Here is a 10003-nt window from a genome sequence, read left to right as displayed (position 1 = left end):
ATTAAATCCGAGGAAATATTTTTGAGTTGAAGTAATATATAAGAGAAAATTTAGATTAAGAACAAATAGATTTGCACTGTACATTCAATATGAAATTTCTCTATCTTTAAGAATTGTTAAGATAAACCGAAATAATAGAAAGCTCCTCGAATAGATAAACTAACAGTGAGATTCGAAATGGTATATAAGGAGCAAGCACGGATGTCTTAGTGCTATTAAATATTAATATTATTTTTTTAATATTAATATGATTGTGGGAGGATAAAATTGTCTAGTATGTTAAACGCATGTATCGAAATTTTTTCTTCGATTATCGTACGCGGAGAAGTGGGGGGCGGGAGGTGGATAATTTTTGTGGGATTGAATTGCGCCCTTGAAACTATTGAGGGTTTATTTGGGACATTTTTGTCGTACAATTTTTCGAGATATTTAGCAGGCTCAAGTTAAAAAAACACCCTGTATATATAAAAATTGGGACTCAAGGATCGGTCTAAGTATGGAAGGTTGATTCTCCGCGTACGATAATCGAAGAAAAAATTTCGATACGTGCGTTTAACATACTGGACAATTTTATCCTCTCACAATCATATTAATATTAAAAAAGTAATATTAGTATTTAATAGCACTAAGACATCCGTGCTTGCTCCTTATGTGCCATTTTGAATCTCATTGTTAGTTTAAGAATTGTGTTTAAGATTATTTTTCTCTTGATTTCAAAGTAATCCTCTTGAGACCATATATAAGAGCAAATTCCTCTAAGATTTAGAGAATTCTACTTCTATTAAAATTATTTTTTAGGTGTATATAAGTTTATGGTGTCGATCTCTCCTTTTTCTCTTCATATCGAATATGAACAGCTATTCTATGTGAACAGCTGTGAACAGCATCACGAAGAACGCATGCGTGTTTTAAAGGTCCGCCCGAAAATATCCTCTTGTGTATTCGTCGCAGCTTCATTGCACAAGCAAAAGCTCTCGACTGTTTACGCGCGAATTCTCCGGTATCTCGCGAGTGCGTTGTCGAAAACGCGATGATCGAAAACTATTGGGAACGAGGACGTGCGCAATCGCCCGCTACGTTTTGCAAACAATCGCTGCTGTTTAATCCGATATGTTCCGAATAAACAGAAACATCGAAATTATTTGCAATAACAGCCGGCGCGCCGCGAGTATCGAGTTTCCCGGCTGCGCTGCAAACCTGCGCGCACGGCGCATTGTCAATCGTTGACATAATGAAACGGTCAACATGGAAACTCTGGCCACGTGGCCGCTATTGATCGGCCAATAACTGAATTATTTATCGTGCCGGCGTTTAAAGAGCGCGCAATATTGATGAGAGGGAAAACTTAATCGCGTAATCGCGTAGTCATGTTGACCGTGCGCGCGCGTGTGTGCGCAATTTCGTGTTTCGGAAATGTACTTCCTCACCTCCGAAGTCCCGGAGATCAAATTTGCGAGTGTTAATGTTCGATGGGAGAATGGCGACATGCCCACTGAAAAGGAAGTGTTTGCTGCTTGTGATTATAATTGCACAGTGAAATAATTGTAGTCAGGCAAACTATTCTGTAGTAAATGCTACACACAAGACAATAAACGCATACTGCGTTTAAATGAATGTTACTTGTTTTAGATATTTCGTAAGGGGAAAGTTATGCAATTATAGTGGAGTAGCCCAATGGATGGGTCGTTTTTCATGTTCTATTTACTGCACATGATCAATGACATAAAATTGTTCTTGCAGAGTATGCCACTTATATTTTTACATGTTTTCAGTGTTGGTATCTCGACTAATGTTTTATAAGAAAAAAAAATTACTTCATTTCTCATAACTTCATTTCTCACAGTTTTCACCTTGTGCTTTTGGTTATTCAATATATGTTTTATCAATATTGGCGTATACAAGGTAGTCCACTTAAATCTGACACTTTGAATATTTCACTTATTTTTGATGATACGGAAAAATATTTCAGATAAAAGTGAAGGCTATCGAGGAGGATACATTTTGGTCACGTTGCTTTTTTTCTAGGTGCTAAAAGGATATGAAGGTCACTTCACTTTTTTAAATGGAATTATAATTTTTCTATAAATATGATTCCTCTATTTATTTTATGTATAAAAATACTAAGAAGTATAATTGTCGAAAAATCAATAGTTTACGAGATATTTTATACTTTATTTTGACAAAAAATTTAATCAAGGAGATGTTCAAAATGATATCCTCCGATATCCACTTCAATACATTTTTGGATACGATACATAAATGATATTCTTACATTTTCTATCATTTCTGAATTTATACTCGCACATGCTTCCAAAATATTTCATGTTCTTTTGTGTAGTTGGTATCATTGAGAACAATGTTTTTCAATGTTCCCAATGTTTTTCAACGTTTTTTGTTTCAAACAAAAAAGTCGATGGGATTTAAATATATTCAAGTTAGAAGATATTATTTTGAACATTTCCTTAAGTAAATTTTTTGTCAGAATAAAGTATAAAACATCTCATAAACTATTGCTTTTTCGACAATTATACTTCTTAGTATTTTTATACATAAAATAAATAAAGGAATCGTGTTTATAAAAAAATCATTATTCCATTTAAAAAAGTAAAGGTGACCCTCATATCTTTTTAGCACCTCCACCTACAAAAAAAACAACGTGACCAAAATGTGTCCCCCTCGACACCTTTCCACTTTCATCTGAATCATTTTTCTGTATCATCAAAAATAAGTGAAATATATATTTAAGGTATTCGATTTAAGTGGGCCACCCTGTATAGTTCGAAAAGACACTTCTTTGTGCCATGCATCTAATGCCATGCTGTTCGATCGGTTTTATAATCTTATTGTGGCAAGAAACTCGAAAGTAAAAATAACAAAAGTCCTATGAATGAACCGCCCACAGTTTCTAAAAGTGGACTGATTTTTAAAATGTTCCATCCATGAGAAATCTCTAATAAATGATACAGGAACTACTCGAAATTTCTTGTATAATTGAAGCGATTTTCGAGGTCGTCTATTTACTATACTCTGTTGTCACCAGTAATTAATATTTATTTATAATCAACATAAAAGTAAATTAAAATTTAATTTTGTGCAATGTAAAAATATATTCATATACGTATCATTAAGTATGTATCATAAACTTTATTTAATTAAATATGTATCCATAAACTTTATTTAATAAAAAAAAACAGTGTGTAGATTAAATATGTTTTTTTTTTATAATTCATTCGTAGGAATACTTTGGTTCATTTATAAGAGATTATATTTCTATCAATGGGTATAACGAAAAATAGATCTATTTAAAATATTCTATTTTTTTAATTTAACAAAGAGATAAAAAAATTTTCGTATATCATAGCTTAATCTCCTATTTTTTCAAACATTTTTCTGACATAACAAGTTTTATTTGAACAAAAATTAAAAGTATTATGAATAAATATTAGTTGGTTCGTTGATGGCAACATCCCCCTGTATTCGCAAATCTATTATAAGTTCATCATAAGTATTAAATTTATTCAAAATACACACTAAATCCTAGCAAGTTTAGCATTTTAATCAAGAATGTTAAATTAAAACGAAATATCGTTTTTTTGCTTACTAAGTAGAGACCAGTGGCGTAGCTAGAAAAAAGTTTCGGGGAGGGCTGTACTTTTTATTTTTGATGAGAAAAAAAGGTCATTTGGAAACATTTTTCTCACACTTAGCGTAACCCAAAAATCAATTTCGGGGGGGAAGGCTGCGCCCGCTCAGCCCCTCTGGCTACTCCACTGGTAAAGACACACCAACTTTTCTTTCGATAACGTTTTATAATATTCTTATAAACAGGATTAATTTTTCTCTTGAGTACATGATAATAAACTTTTCTAAAATTTAAGAATTTTCTAAAATGATAAGCATATTTGAAGACTAATGTTAAAGAAAAGATTTTTTGATGAAGATAATCATTACTTAAGAGAAGAAAAGTAATCTGAATAATCGTTTCTCTTCGCCATAAAATGATATTTTTTGTGCGTACATACTGAAAAAAAAACAAAAAAAAAAAACGGGTAAAAAGAACGGTCAATTCGTTATATTCCCTCAACCCCGAAATTGAGTTTGTCCAGCTCGATTCGAGTTTTTTCAACTAATTCTTTTTTATAGTGCTCACTAAAAAAAAATTGGATAAAAATAGTTAAATTCAGGATTATGCAAATTTTATTGCGCAAACTGCAATCGAGTGAAATTGAATAAAAACGTGTCGAATCAACAATCTGATGTAGGAATTTCAGCTACAAAATTTAATGGACGACAAAGGGTCAACGAAACAGAAACGTAGTTAAATATATAGTGTAAATGTTTTCTCAGCTATCAAAAGGTTGATTTAACTGCATAATACAAGCAATTCTACCTCCGGTGAAAGATTAAATAAATCAAATGATAAATTCGACCAATAAAGTGTTGGTTTAGCTTTATAATGGTTTCATTAAGCTAAAGTTTGGTTTTGCACAAACAAGAGATTGAAAGAATGCAAGTTTGTTGAAAGAATTAGGATAATGATTTCGCCACATGTAATTCCAGAATTGAGTACGTTTAACTCTATTTGAGTTTTGATGGATTTTTTATAATGTGTACAGACCGACCGTTAATTACTTTAACGTAAAGTAATATAATTAAGTTATTAGAATTTTTTACTTATACGCATTATTGACTAATTATTAATTTGTTACTTAAAGAAGTAGGAGTAATGTATCCAAGCAGTAATCTATCACTGTAATAGCTTTATATTAAAAAAACAACCAAAAAATGCATCGTTAGAAAGAAATTATTAAACAACGGAGAAAATATTTTAACTTTTTTCTATATACATATATTCTTTTTAATTCTATTTTTTCTAGTTGTACAAGAATAAATTGAAATAAAGTTTATTTTGTTAAGGTATCTTGTTAAGTATCTTGTTATAAATTTTGCTAAGAAACATAGTAAATTTTTTAAATGATATAAACATAATAATAATAATGTAAATATTCCTAAAATATGAACAGCATATGAGGCGGGAAAATAATGATTTAAGGCAGAATGTCGATTTCAGTTAAAAATTTTTATGACATTTTTTACTATGAAATTTTGTCTATGTAATTATGTTGCATGTTAATTTTACGCCATTTATTATTAAAAAATTTTCATTTCATGCCAGGTTATATAATTCAACGTTAGGGATAATAATTTTATGTTACTTCTACTTCTTTTTAGAACAAAAAAAGAATATTTGGCGCCGGAGACGACTATAATTTTAGCGTGATTAACCATTTTTTCTCTCAGTACATCAGATATCAAGCGTTATATTTCTCTACAATCGAAAAACCACGTCTGCATGCCATTTATTGTAAAGTAGGCGGGATTATATTTCTCGGTGAATTTTTCCAAGAGATTGTCGAGATAACCGCGATTACGACGGAATTTACCGCTCGTGATATTACATCGAATTTGAGAAACACGATATTCGCGTGACGACACCGAAGATCCTGCGCACGCCACCGGTGAAGATCCTCCGCTAAGCGGGGCGTTGATCAATTTTGCACGGACACGATAAGAACTCGGGGAAATTTAATTAATTTCACGACGAGTCTCGCTGCAGTTTAAAGACCATTGACCGTGCGACGTCGGTCACAGCTGACGGCGGCGATAAGTTCCCGCTGTAAAATAAAGTTTACAAGAGACACGAGGAGTTCTGCATGCGCAATGAGAAGAGATCGCGAAATCGCGCGACACGAGCCATGTGTCGTGCGCCCGTTGGTGTATCGACGAACACGATGCCCCCCGCGCGATCACAACGAGCCGTATGCCGTCGAGGACGAGAAATGTCCGGAACGAAGCGCGACATTGTGACTCGCCACGTGTAAAAACGCTCGAGTGGGCCGCGCTACAATCGTGACAAGTGCCGACAACTCGTCAGGAACGTACGCTTCATGAGTCAAGGGCTAATTAGTCGGTGCCGTGTCATGCGCGTGCAAAATGGAAAAACAAAGGGAGAAAGAGAAAGATAGAGAGATGGACAGATAGATAGATAGATAGATAGATAGATAGAGAGGAAGAGGAAGAGGGAGAGGAAGGAAGAGGAGAGAGAGAGGGAGGGAGATAGGGAGGGAGGGGAGAGAGAGAGAGAGATTTTTATTTATAAAAATAATTTGTCTCTATTTTTAAAAGACAATTTTGCATAAATTTTTTTATATATCTTCACCCTATGTGCTTTTTATAGGATAAAAAATCTATTTTATTTTAACGTTTATTTATGTTCTAGGATAAGCTCTTTAAGAATATATCGATAGCAGAGCAATGAATGAACGAATATAGCAATATACAGAGTGTCCCGCACTAACCTCCAAATAATTGAAACCGCAGATAGTACAAGTCAAACCAGAACGTAAAGTTATTTGCTATTTTTTAATACGAACGATAATTAATGAGTTATTAATTAATTAAATTTGATATTTAACGCGCCCTAATTAGCGGAGTACAGGTTCTCCCGTCTCTTAGATTAGCTTCGCTATTTTGATTAAGAAAAGGAGTTCACTAATTAGAATATTGCATATTATCTGTGTTGCGCCAATTAAGTCACACTAATCATTAAACTTAATTAATTAATAATTTATTAACTATTACTATTAAAAAATGGCAAAGAACGTTTTGGCTCGAATTGACTTTTATTACTTATCATTTCAATATTTGATAGTTGGTATGGGATATCCAGTATATATACAGTCGTTTGCACAAAAGTTGTGACCATAGCCTTATAGAGATAGACTGAACATTTTCTTATGAGATGTGGCTGAAGCTAAGAGTAAAGGACAGATATATGTTGAGTAAGCTATTTTTTCTGTCATATAGTACTATACAGGATGAGTTTTTTAACTTGAGACTGTAAAATATCTGGAAAAATAAGCATTGTACGAAAAAATGTTCCAATAAACCCTCAATATTTTCAAGGGGGCAATACTATTCCGCAAAAGTTAGCCGCCTCCCGCCCCGTCTGGGGATGGGCTGGGGGATAACTTTGAAATCTTAAATAGGAACCCTATTTTTTATTGCAGATTCGGATTTTACATCTAAAAACACGTAAATTTTATCTGAAATATTTTTTTCGATTCCTGATAGATGGCGCTGCATTCGGAAAAAATTAGTTAATCATTCTTGTTATTGGATCAATAAATACATCGAAATTGAAGGTCATCAGTTCGAACACTTATTGAATTAAATGATGAGAGACAAGGAGACTCACAATAAACAAGCACCCCAAAGGGATTATAATTTCCGTCACGTCGTTAATCCCGAATAAAGCTAAAAACAGATAAAAAATTATCATAGATATCTACGATTTTTATATTCAAACATAGTATTGCCCTCTAAAATATTGAATGTTTATTTGGAACATTTTTTTGTACAATGCTCATTTTTCCAGATATCTTACAGTCTCAAGTTAAAAAACTCACCCTGTATAGGAGTGGATGATATAAAGGAAATAAAAGAGAGGAAGTATTGACCACATATATAATCGTTTCTCCTATTTATTTTTCTCTACTAATTAGACAAGAAAAGCATTTTACTTTCTATGACCCTCTCTTACTAATACTAACTTCAGCCCTTTAGTATGGAATTGCAGTCTATCTCTAAGTTTATGGTCGCGACACTTTATTTTGGACAAGTATATGGATCCACAAATTTAACGAGACTGCGCGAAATTTTTTATATAATCTTGGACATTTGAGAGATTTGAGAGCTGTCCAGTTTTTCAATACGAATTGAATGAAAGTAACGTATAAGCATAAGTGTAAGAATCATTGTAGTGTAAAAACTTATAAAAAAAATGTCGAATCTTTATGCAAATGATTGTAGCGGAAAAGATAGTAAAGTGAATATATTTTTTGTTTTAGACAAGAAATCCAATATTTAATGCAATAATTGTATCAATAACTATGTGTGTGTGTGTGTATGTGTGTGTATGTGTGTGTTAGAAGTGTTAGCAAATATATCTCTTATAGTTATATATATATATTTTTTTTTCTCATTTAATTATTAGGAAAAAAATTAACTGTTCAAAGAATACAAAAATTTTTTAAACATATTGCAAAAATGGATCTTGGAAAACGGGATAATAATAAATATAAAAACGTTTACTTTTATTATAATATTATTGGTGTTAAAACATTTTTTTTATTGAACTTTTTTGAATGTAAAAATCAAAAGTTAAAAGTAAAATAAAATAAAATTTCTATAAGAATTAAGAGAAGAAAGCTCAATAATTCAAATTGCGTAAAAGTCTTTTATAGGTCTATGAAATAGTCTCAAATAAAAACATCACTTTCACACTTACTGTATAAAACGTAAGTACTTATTTCAGTATCAATCGCAATTCTTTTTTTGGCATAGTGATACCTGAAGTAAAGCGTGGTTATTAATATGAAACACTTTGTTCCATAGCTATTTTCTAAATGATCCAACGAATTTCAAGGCAAAAAAATATTTCCAAATAATAAGTTAATAATATGTTAGATTTATCGATTAAGACGGGAAAAATATCTTGAATCTTATTTTATAAAACGTTTTAATAAGAAGAAAACAAAGTGGCTTATTTTAGCATTGTAGACAACGTAGTATTGACGTAAGACCATTTTAGTGGTTGATGAGAATCTTAATAGCTATGCTCAAGTTATCGACAAATTGTAGCGGTTGATTGAGAAGTCAGACTTGTTTTATATTGCCAAGTTTCATATTACTACATTTTCTTCTACATAAACGAAAAAGAAGAAAGAAAATAAAGTAATTATGCATTTTAATGGAGCAATCTCCAATGACCTTGATCTTTACATATGTTATAGAGATCACCCTCCTGAGTAACCTTAAACAAATTTTAAGCGGCGCTTGTTGTTTCTTAAAAAATTATTAACAAAAGAATTTGGTAATTATTCAGTTTAGTGACCTCACTTCCGATTTCGATAAAAATAGACTTAATCGACGCATTTTTGTACGAAAAACAACTTTTTCCTCTGACAAAACCGTCGCTCTTTACTGCGAAGCGAGATATTAATAGATAAAGTTGAAGGCGCGTTAGGTTAGAAAATCTGTCATACCGTCTATCTCTAGCTGTGTGATTGAGGGGCTTCGATCCTCCGCACTGCAGCGAGGTGAGTGTCGCGGTCTCCTGTGCTTAAGCTAAAAAGTGAATTTCTCACAAAAGCTTTTTAGCTTTCAGATTCGGTTTTTACGCGTCAAAATACACTATCTTACTAAATTTTAACAAAATCGATGAGAGTGGGCCTTTCCTTCACAATTACCATAAAAATATTTAAATTAAGAATATTTTTAACATTTTTAACATTTGTAACACGAAAACAATATTGAACGACGAGAGGGGGGCTGCGCCCCCGCACCCCCTTAAAAACTAATCTAACCCAACCTATCGTCACATTAGCCGTCAGTCATTGTTCATTAAAAAATTATTAAGAAAAAAAGTTGGACACTTTAATAAACAATGACTGACAGGTAATGTGACGATAGGTTGGGTTAAGTTAGTTTTTAGGGGGGTGCGGGGGGCTACGCCCTCCGCTCGTCGTTCGATATTTTTCGCTTGCTGGCGAGCAGTGTGTGTGTGTGTGTAGCAAGCATCTTCCTAGCATTGAAATTCGTTGTTTTTGTATACACGGTGCCCAAAAATTACATTCATTTTATGCAACTTCTTTTGTTAATAATTTTTTAAGAAACAACGAGCGCCGCCTAAAACTTTCTGAGGGTTACTCAGGAGGGTGACCTCTATAACATATGTCAAGATCAAGGTCATTGAAGGTTGCTCTGTTAAAATGCATAATTACCGAAAATAAAAATAAAATGTAAGAAGGGAAAGTAAAAATAATAACTAGAATAAATAAACTTTTGTTAGAGAAAAGAAAAGGAAGATAGCTGAAGAAAGTAAATTAACTTGGGCGAAGTAAATTAACAGAGAGAGAGAGAGAGAGAGGGGGGGGGGGGG

General features: G+C 32.7%; 1 protein-coding gene across 2 annotated transcripts in view; it reads right to left on the bottom strand.

The window, feature by feature from the left end:
* The window catches only part of LOC116847864 (acetylcholinesterase-like), a 523728-nt gene that overhangs the window by 11247 nt on the left and 502478 nt on the right, over positions 1-10003 (bottom strand). The window lies entirely within an intron of this gene.

The sequence above is a fragment of the Odontomachus brunneus genome, unplaced genomic scaffold, assembly GCF_010583005.1.
Source record: "Odontomachus brunneus isolate Ranch 3 - 2012 unplaced genomic scaffold, Obru_v1 Obru_scaffold_084, whole genome shotgun sequence".
Lineage (NCBI taxonomy): Eukaryota > Metazoa > Arthropoda > Insecta > Hymenoptera > Formicidae > Odontomachus > Odontomachus brunneus.
The sequence above is the reverse complement of the archived record's forward strand: the minus strand, read 5'-3'. Positions and strand labels throughout refer to the sequence as shown.